This window comes from Populus euphratica, unplaced genomic scaffold (genome assembly GCF_000495115.2).
Source record: "Populus euphratica unplaced genomic scaffold, PopEup_1.0 scaffold500.1, whole genome shotgun sequence".
Classification (NCBI taxonomy): Eukaryota; Viridiplantae; Streptophyta; class Magnoliopsida; order Malpighiales; family Salicaceae; genus Populus; species Populus euphratica.
In genome coordinates, this window is record NW_011500179.1 from 221561 (window position 1) to 232368 (window position 10808).

A 10808-nucleotide genomic window follows, 5' to 3' on the forward strand; every position below is an offset into this window, starting at 1 on the left:
AAGCAGGTAGCAGCAGGGAATGTTCTGAGAGATGATAAGGCTGGCTGCGGGTTTTTTTTTTTTTTTCAGTGTTCAAAGAAGAGCTTTTGGGAGGTGATGACTCGCTTAGGCTCGGAAAGAGGGCTACAGGATGGTTGAGGTTGAAATATACTTTAAATTTAATACTACAGTAGTGATTATTTTTTATTTTTTTATTTTTTAAAATAATATTTTTTTATTCATTTTTAAAATTTATAATTGAGGTTGAAGTAGACTCTAAGTTAGTGTTTGCATTATGTTAGTGTTTATTTTTTATTTTAAAATATATCAAAATAATTTATTTTTTAATTTATTTTTAACATTAGTATATTTAAACAATAAAAAAAACTAAAACAAACATTAATATATTTAAACAATAAAAAAAACTAAAACAATCATTTAAAAAAAATAGCATATTCACGTAAATAAACACACCCTAAATTAACAGAGATATTATTAAGCAACACTTTTAGATTGTGTTTAATTAGTGTTCTGTAATTAAAAAAATAGAAACATATTTAGTGGAAAAATTCATTTTCAACTTTTCAAAATATCAAAAAACATTATTTTATCCCAATTATTTTCATTTTTTTATTCCAATACAGTAAATAATCAAACACTGCCTTGTCCTTGTAGTCATAACTAAATATGTTGTCCGCGCGTCACCGTAAGCTAAATAAATGATTTTTTTGTAAAAAATAATAGGTTAAAAAAATATTAAGTCTCGAGTCATTGTTCAAAGTGATAATTTAAATAATATAAAAAAATAAACTAACAAAAAAAAGAACCACACCCAATTATATTTGAATTATTAAACAACCCAATATTAACTTAATTAAAAAAATTAAAAGAAATAAGTCAAATTTCATAAAGAAAAACAAAAAATATCAGTTTAAAAAACAAAGAAAAATCAATCTAAGCAAACCTTCTAAACCTAATATAATTTTAAACACTTGCAACTTATTAGATCATGAATCTAAGTTCAATCAATAAACTTAAATGTTGTCACCGTAAGCTAAATAAATGATTATTTTTTTAAAAAAATAATAGATTAAAAAAATATTAAATCTCTAGTGATTGTTCAAAGTGATAATTTAAATAATATAAAAAAATAAACTAACAAAAAAAAGAACCACACCCAATTATATTTGAATTATCAAACAACCCAATATTAACTTAACTAAAAAAATTAAAAGAAATAAGTCAAACTTCATAAAGAAAAACAAAAATTATCAGTTTAAAAAACAGAGAAAAACCAATCTAAGCAAACTTTCTAAACCTAATATAATTTAAAACACTTGCAACTTGTTAGATCATAAATCTAAGTTCAATCAATAAACTTAAATGTCATCCAATCTAAGTTTAAAGGGTAGAATTGTTGAAAAAACTATTGATAAAAAAAACTTGTGAAAGAAAAAAATAACAAAAACATAGAGTTAAAATATGTCAGGAAAACACTCAATGAGGATGAAATATGAAAAAAAATCCCAAAAAAAATATAATTAAAAAATTTAGGACCAAACTTGAAAGTTTAAACAATCATAGGGGAAGAAATTGAAAATCATTTGTAATATGATACATTATTTATATATTAAACAATATTAGAAGATGAAATAGCAAAATAAAATAAAATTGTTGAGGGCTAACTCAATAGAACTACATAAAAAAATTAAAAAGAAAAAGAATTAAAGTGCAAAAAAAATAGCAAAACAAAAGTAAAAAAATAAGGATAAAAATAAGAAAATATCAATTTAGAAAAAGGGAAAAAATAGAGCAAACCCGACAAACCTAGCAAACTTGATCTAATCTCTAAAAATTACATCCCGTGAAATTTTTTACCCGAATTCAAAGCATAATTCTCAATTACTTTAATTTTGAATGATGAGATTGGTAGGGAAAATATTATAAAAAAAAACATGCAAAAGCAAGAAAAAGCATGAGAATGAGATTTGATAGTACAAACCCAAAGAAGATGCAATTTCATGAAAAAATAAAAGAAATATCAATTAAAAGAATAAGAACTAAATTTTAAAGATTAAACAAAATTATAGGGGGTGATATTAAAAATATTTATAAAAACTAAGCAAACTTGGACAAACATCCTAAACATGGTTAAATATTAAAAAGCTAGTAACCCATGAAACTTGAATTCAAATCTTATCATGAAGTTTATTATAAATCAATTTAAGATTTAAAAAATTAAAAACTTGTCAAAGTAAATAAAAAAAAAGCCTTGACAAAGCCGGGTAGGCAAACCGGATCAACAAATCAAACACATGATTTTAGATATGAAATTGAGATGACCCCGTAAATAGAAAAGCAAAAAAAAAAATCATAAAACAATATTCAAAAAATTGCTTTCAAAAGAGATAAAAGTCGACAATCCTTCAAATTTATAACCCGGATCATTAGACCGAGGTGATCCCATTAAATGCAAACCAAAACAAAAAATTCTTAATCAAATAAATATTGAGGGATGAAATTGAGAAAAATCAATAAAAAAACACGGCAAAACAAAAAAAAAAGCAATTAAAAGAATTGAGACTAAATTCAACAAAAATTAAGAAAAAATCAATAAAAAAACACAGCAAAACAAAAAAAAAACAATTAAAAGAATTGAGACTAAATTCAACATAAAATTTAAATGAAATTAAATGTTTAGAAAAAAATCAAATGAAATTAAATGTTTAAGTATGGAATTGTAAAAAAACAAATCCTTAAAGAAAATAATTAAAAAAATTAGGACTAAATTTGACATAAAAATTAAATAAAAATAAATGTTTAGGAGTGGAATTGAAAAAAAAAATCAATCAAGAAAATGATTCAAAATAAAACAAAATAAATAATAATTAAAAAAATAATGATCGAATAATGATGAACATGTGTGAAGCACGGATCAACAATGTTTTTAAAAAAACTGAAAATGCTCTTAAAATTAAATAATAATAATAACAAACAAATCATAATAGAATCACAATCAAACCCTTAAAGCCAATGATTAAAAAATTGAATGTTAAAGGTAATGTTGTAATTTAATTATTTTATTAAATATAAAAATACAAAAATAGCTTTATCTAGAAAATATTAAATTATTTTATTCAAGGATTATAATTAAATAATTTTACATCAAAATAACAACGCACAATTTTCAAAACACATTTATATCATAAAAAAAAAATCACTTTATCCCACTGTAAAAAGAAAAGATAAAATGACAATAACAAATTCATAGCCCTGTTGTTATTGTTAGTGAATAGGATTTTATGTACTGAAAAACAAAGTAAAATCTCGAAGAAAATTAGTGCTTTTGGATAATAATGATTACTCTCATATAGGCAAGTATATTCATCAACTATTGCGGCAACAATAAAACGACACTGGATAATAATGATGTGTGGATTTGCTTGCTTTTTATCATTATATAAAGCTACTCCAAAGTTTTTCTAAGATCATGCTCGAAGGCATTCGTGGGTACCACTATCTCTTTAAAGCTCTCCTCTCTCTTATTTTATTTAATATATATATATATATTCAAAGTTCCAATATCTTGTAACATGATTATAAAGAAAACCTTATGACATTGTTTGTAGAATAGAAAAAGGGTTGCATTATTGATTAATTAAATTAATATCCTATATACTTTATAGGTACATATTAGATTATGGATTCATGCTATATGGGAGATTGGGTCCAATTTAATATAAAAAAATATCTAAAAGTTATTAACGTGTTTTTTAACTTAAAAAGATCCTAGTCATGAATTCAAAATCTATTGTATATAAAATAATATTAAAAAAAATATTGAAATATTGAAATATTGAATAATATATTTATTAAAAAAATATTGAGATAACTATATATTAAATTGATCTAAATCAACTTATATTAATCTATAAATTCATGATCCGGGTTATAAGATTATGTTAATATAATAAAAAATAAATTATAAAACTTAATTATCAATTAATATAAAATAAAAATAAAAATAAAAAACCTCTCGATTCTTTCCAAACTTATTATATAAATTATGAAATTAAAATAACTTTATAAAAAATAAATTAAAAAAATTATAAAACTAAATTCTTAATTAATTTAATATTAGAAGATGAATTTATAAAATAAAAATAAATAAATAAACAAAATGATTAAGTTGTTGAAGGATTAAATCAAAGATTACTTAAAAAAAGAAAGTAAAAACAAAGTATTGTTATATGTTAAGTGAGTAGATGAAGTGTAATTTTTTAGTTTAAGTTGAATTGAAATATATATATATATATATATATATATATATATATAAATAGTTGATGGGTCAAGCCCGTGCTTGGGTTTTCTAGGAGATGTTGACATGTCATTCATTTTTTTTAAAAAAAATGTAATTTATCATTGTCTCAACTATCCGTTAGGAGATGCTGACATGTCATTCATTTAAAAAAAAAAACAATGTAATTTATCATTGTCTCAACTATCCGGTGATAAAAAAAAAAAATTAGATTTAAGTTTTTGAACCCTAGAAATTAAATTTTTAATTTATATTTGTTTAAAAATATCTCCAAAACATAATATAAACTTCAAAAAAACATTTAATAACCCCAAAATCACTCTAAAATCAATTAAATAAAAAAAATAAATGGATTTTGTTATGCTTTTCTGGTATGTTTATGGGGTGATATCAACTCTTATTGATAATAGAAACTCATGAATATAAATATCATTTTTTTTTGTATTTGTGGCCAGATAATTATTTATTATTTATATTAACAATAAATATCTTTCCGGCTCGCGAAGTATAAAGCTATTAGTATTACTTTTTTACCCCCTCTAAATTTTAGTGATACATGGTTTGAACCTGGTTTAAAGTTTAAACACGCCATTACTTTCAATGGAGCTAGGGACCAAAATAGAAGGCATATGAGCCTGAGAGGCTAAAATGAAAAAAAAACCTCATCATGAGAGACCACAAAGGCCCATCAAAATAAATAAAATCACAGAAATGCCATCAAGGATAATAAAATGTGACTTGTCCTAATGAAGAGTGTCTTGTCCTAATGGTTAACTATTAATGTAAATGTAAATGTAAATGTAGAGATTTATACTTTAGCCTGTGGAGAGGGGATATAATCGGGAATGGCTGATTTTGTCCTTATGGGATAATTCTTTCATCTGTCATTATATTTTTAATTGGACCAATGTGATCCTTGAGTAAAAGATGTTTATCCACTATGATCTTCTATTTATTTTGTTCATCCAAACTAACAAAAAAAATCATGTGGCTTGTATATTACATACAACTAATATAATTTTCAAGGATAAAATAAAATAAAATATACATTTTTAAAACTTGCCTCAAATAAAAAACAAACTAGATAACTTGGGTTAATTTCAAAATTAATAAAAAAATATTTATAAAAAGATAATAAATAAAATAATAGAGCTCAATCTCTAGTTGAATAAAAATAGAAAGATAATTTTTTTTAAAAAAAAACATGAGCTTAAACCAAGGGAAAAAAATCAAGCAAACTCAAATAAACCTTCTAAATCTAGGTTAATTTCTAAAACTCACAACTCATGAAATTTTAGACTCGAATTCAATCAAAAAATTAATTCCCAACTAATATAATGTTGAAGAATTAAATAAAAAAATTAATTTAAAAAAATTTACCAAAGTAAAAACAATAGCAATTAAAAGAATGAAGATCAAATTTAATATGAAAAAAACTTGAGGGGCATGAAATTATAAGAAAAATCAATTTAAAAAATTATCTCAAATGAAAAAAATAGCAATCAAAAGAATAAGGATTGAATTTAAAAAATAAAAAAATAATGAAGGGTGAAATTGAAAAATAATTTGAAGTTTATAAACTATTTCAAATAAAAAAATAGAAATAAAATCTAAAGTAATAACAAATTGAAAACTTTAGTTGAGATTTTAAAAGGATAGTGCAAAAAACAATGAGAGAAAAAAAATAATTGTTAATATCAAATCAAAAGCCTATTAGCCACACGTACCATCATATTATGGAGGGGACACGGAGAGGATTGATTAAACATCTTTTCTGAAAGTAATGTTTAGTCATCGAATAACCCTACACATGTTGAATTGTTTTTATATATTTAATATTTATTCAAATATTTAAATATATAAAAAAGCTTTTGAGTGAACTAGATGTTAGCAAAAACAAAAGGAAAATGAAAATGACTAAAAAGTCTATAGAAAATAGTTTTGTAAATTTTTTAGTCAAGGATAATTAAAGATAATTAAGTAATTTTACTATGCTAAAAAAATAAAAAAGAATTTAAAGTCCCTAATGTAAGTTTATATATTTATATTTCAAGGGTAACAAAGTCATTCTAATTTGAAAAGAGAAAGACTAATCTATCCTTATATAATTTGAAAAATGATAATTAAATCATGCTGAAAAAATTGTTTTACTTTCAATTCATGGTTAGAGGTTTTATAATTAAAGAATAAATTTATTATTATATTATTTTAATGAATAATATTATATGAGTAAGCACACTTCTTTTGAAGATTTAGTTTTTTGATAATCATATTTTAAAGTTGTCTCCAATATATATATATATAAAACTAAGAACTAAAAGATAAAAACATAAAACATAGTAAAATCATAGAAAACATAAAAACATTAAAAAAAAAAAACATCTTTCAAAATAAATTAACTTGCAAAGCCTAAAAAGTAAAAAAAGTTGCGTCCATAAAACTTCATTTATGTCATGGCAACGAAATAAGTTTTACAACTTACATAACATGAATTTTTTAAAATTTTCATTATTTTTTATTTTGATGGGTTATTTCAATTTTTTTTTGGAATCTTCCAAGATCTTATGTTTCTAGGTATTTCAATTTTTTCTAGTTTTTTTTTTAATTTTTCTTTTCTTTTCTATGTTTTTCAAGCTTTTATTAAAGTTTTTTATTGGTGTTTTTTAGAATTGATTTAATGGTTTATTTTAGTTGTTTAAGTATATAAATATCGTAATATCAACAAAAGGTTGTCTAAATAAAATTGGATTTTATTCATTTAGAGCAATTAAGACTTGAGGATCAAAATTCACAATTAAAAAAAAATAAAGCACTAAAATTAATGGACATGTTAAGATTGCTTGGTGCGTACAATGCACACACTAGTAAATGAAGGAACCTGCAACCCTCTGCTAGCATGTACAGTTTACTCTAATGACAAAACACCATGTTTCGTAATGAAGTTGGAAGCAACATGACATGAGCTTCCATCTAGGATGCCAGTAATTTATTTTTTTTATCATCAAAAATCAGAATTGTACTCTTATTTTATTGTCATTTAAGGTTTAATGCTTATTTTTTATTGTTAATTTTTTTTCTATGTTCTTTCGTAGAATTTACTCTCTTTTTTTTTCAATTTAAAATTTTAAATTATCCATTTTTTTAAAAAAATATTTGATTTTTATTTTGAGTCATTATGTAAAATTGAATTTTGTTTTTCTATATCACCATTCAATCCAAAACTATAAGTTTTCCTCTCAAATTTCCTTTTAATTTAAATTTTATCTTTGTCATTTTAATTGCAATTTTTTTTATTAAGTACTTTTGTAGAATTAATTTTTTTCAATTTAATCCATTAATTTTTTTCAATTTAATCCATTAATATTAGATTTGTTAAAAATTAAGCTTTGTTGTTTTTCTTGATGATAATCTCAATCTTATGATTCAATTCATACTTTTGAAAAGTTATCTCGGATTGACATTGTTTTTTCTTTTAAGTTTGATTTTTTTACTGTTTATTTAATTTTATCATTCGACATTGTTTTTTTTTAATTGGGCTTTGTGAATTTATTTAATTTTTTTATGAGATTATCATAATCTCAAGATTTAAATTACAAGTTTGAAAAATTAACCTAAATCATCTCGAGCCTTGCTTTGAAGTTGTTTTTTTAATCTTATCCATCAACATATGGTTGGTTTTATACTTGCACTTCATATCTTTTCTCATTTTCCCTTCTATTTGGATTATCCCATGATCCAAGTAACAAAGTTTAGGGTTTAGTGGGTTTGCAAGTATTTTGTTTTGTTAATTAATTTTTTACTCTTTTTTTTAGCTTTGTAGTGTTTATTTTATTTTATTTTTGTTAGGTTATCCTAACTTTATAACTAGAGTTGTAGGTTTGATATACTAACTCAGGTTAATTTAGGTCTAGATTTTGTTTTATCTTTTCAATTTAATCTTTCCATATTGAATTAGTAAGAAATTGAGTTTTGATATTTTTTCTTTAGGCAAGCATTTTTTTTGACATATTATTATGATTAATTTTTTTTGTTTAATTCGGTATATTTATTGTCATGGTATATTTTTTATTATTTAATTAAACAAATACTAATTTATTTAATCTATTTGGATCCATGATCCAAGATGCAAATTTTTCTTAGCTTTTTGAACATGCTTGCAGTGCTTGAATGTTTTTTTTTTTAAACATAAAAAAGTTGGCATGACATTTTAGTATTCACTAAATGCTTGTTTTAGAGTTTGGTATAAATTGTGTTGTAAAATATTTTTTATTTAGAAATATATTAAAATAATATTTTTTTATTTTTAAAAAATTATTTTTGATATTAACATATCAAAACAATGAAAAAAAATAAAAAAATATTTTTAAACAATTTTTTTAATTTTAAATAAACAATTTTAGCCATGATGCTAAACATGTCTTAAATCGCTATAGTATTTAAAATCCAAATGGTAAGCAACGGAATAAAAAGCCTTCTATTTATCCCACATCGAAAAGATGTGAGTTTAGGGTTTAGGACCTTGAATATAAATTCAGCTTTAAGAAGAAATAATGGGTTAACCCGTCTTGTCAGGGGTGAAAGGCGACTTGTCTATGATCGTTTAGAGATGGCGAGTCGTGCCGACACCTTATACATCGAACACATCTTTCAGGCGAGTGAGTTCAGCCCTACTTTAGGTTGATCTTGCCCGCCAATTTTTGGAAGTCTCCCCCGCGGGAGAGGCTGCCAATAATTCTAAATATTAGACTATGTAGATATAACTTAATAACCTGATGTCCTTGTATTTTTATGAGAGTAAAGAAGCATCAATGACGTCTTATGTGGGGTTGTGTCAAATTATGGGTTTTGTTTTAAAGTTTTGAGTCTTTATTGGTGGTGTGATTTAAAGATTTTGTATGCTTCAGTTCATTCAAGTAGGAAGAGAGAGAGGAGATAATTCCTACTTAGTATATTGGGTTGTTGGAAACATTGATGTTTTAGTTTAATGAGTAATTATTGGTTGAAATATGTAGTCTTTTCTTATGATATCAGTACGTTTTGCTTCGAATTTTATCTTAATTTCATATTTAGTGCTTGCTCAGTGGAGGGATTAGTTGTAGGGTTTTTTTTTTTTGTCAATTAAGTGTGTTAATTTATAGGATTTTTTTAGTGTTTTGAGGTATATTTTAAGTTAATTGTTTATCAAATGTGTGGTTAGTTGAGACAAGGAGTTGATTAGTCTTGTTGTTGTAAATACTGCTACGTTTACTGGAAATAGTTTTATGTACTTATCCGCCTTTTGTCTAAGATCAAGTGTAATCAGTTATTTTTTACGAAATTTGTATGTGTAGGGACAGGATGCAGCAGCTGTAGGCGCATATGATATGCCTTCATGTGAAACTTTGATTTATTTTGCCATGTCTTCCACTTTTTCGGTTTGGTTAATGTGTTTAGATGTGGGATTTTTTGTGTAGGGAACTTACCTGTCTAGCATTTCTTCATATTTGCAACACAACATGGGACAATTTTGTTCTACTTCAATCTTTGTCATGGGAAGACGACATCATTTACTCAATGGCCCGGCAAGATCATTATTTTGACATGATCATCCAATAGAATTGGTCCTCGGAGCAGTCCTTTGGCATAATTATTTTTCCTGCTTGTACAAAAAAACCCTAAATTTGCACTTGTCTTAAGATCACGTCTCGACCTTTTCAAGTGAAGTTCATCAATGGACATAATACGCACCTTAAAGCAAGGTTGCCCAGGCACATTTTAACATTCACATGTAGAGGTTTATGCTTTAGCGGACAATAAGTGGAGAAAGCATATAGAACCTAAGGGCCCTTTTTGACCAACTTCCTCTCCAGATACTAAAATGAATTGAATCTCAAACTTGTGAATAAATATAAAATGCCAGATAGTAAACTGCTTCATGCAATCATGTTCATAAGTATAAAAGCAATGTAAAACAGAAAAAAAAGGAGAGGTTTAGATCCAGAACTTTATATATATGCTAAATGTTTGCGGTACAAACACGGTGCACAGGAGTGCAGGTCACAGGATAAACTTGTTTATACAGATGGGAAGAGTTGGGAAGGGCTTAGATAGCTATTTATTTGTCAGATACATAGTTCCAAATACTTAATGCAGCCTCCCAATCCCAGGTCCTGTATGCAGCTGAAGTGTCTTGCTGGGGACAACCTGAAGAACACCTGGTAGTTCTGCAATGAAAAGCAAGCACATGATTATGAGATTAAAGACTTATCAATACATTGCTAATGGCAGAAAAGGACATGTGAAAATATATCCAATGCACAATTCTAATTGGTAATTGAAAAGTCAAACATTCAATAGTTTCGGGAGCTACAGACACCGTCTTAAACATGAACCAAAACCACCAACTACAATAACAGCCATAATGCACCTCATATTTCACGCCTCCTTCCGTTCAGCAAGAGCATCATATACATTTGAAATTGGTTTGTTTTGCAAACAAAGAATTACAAACAGCTAACAGGATTTACTCAAG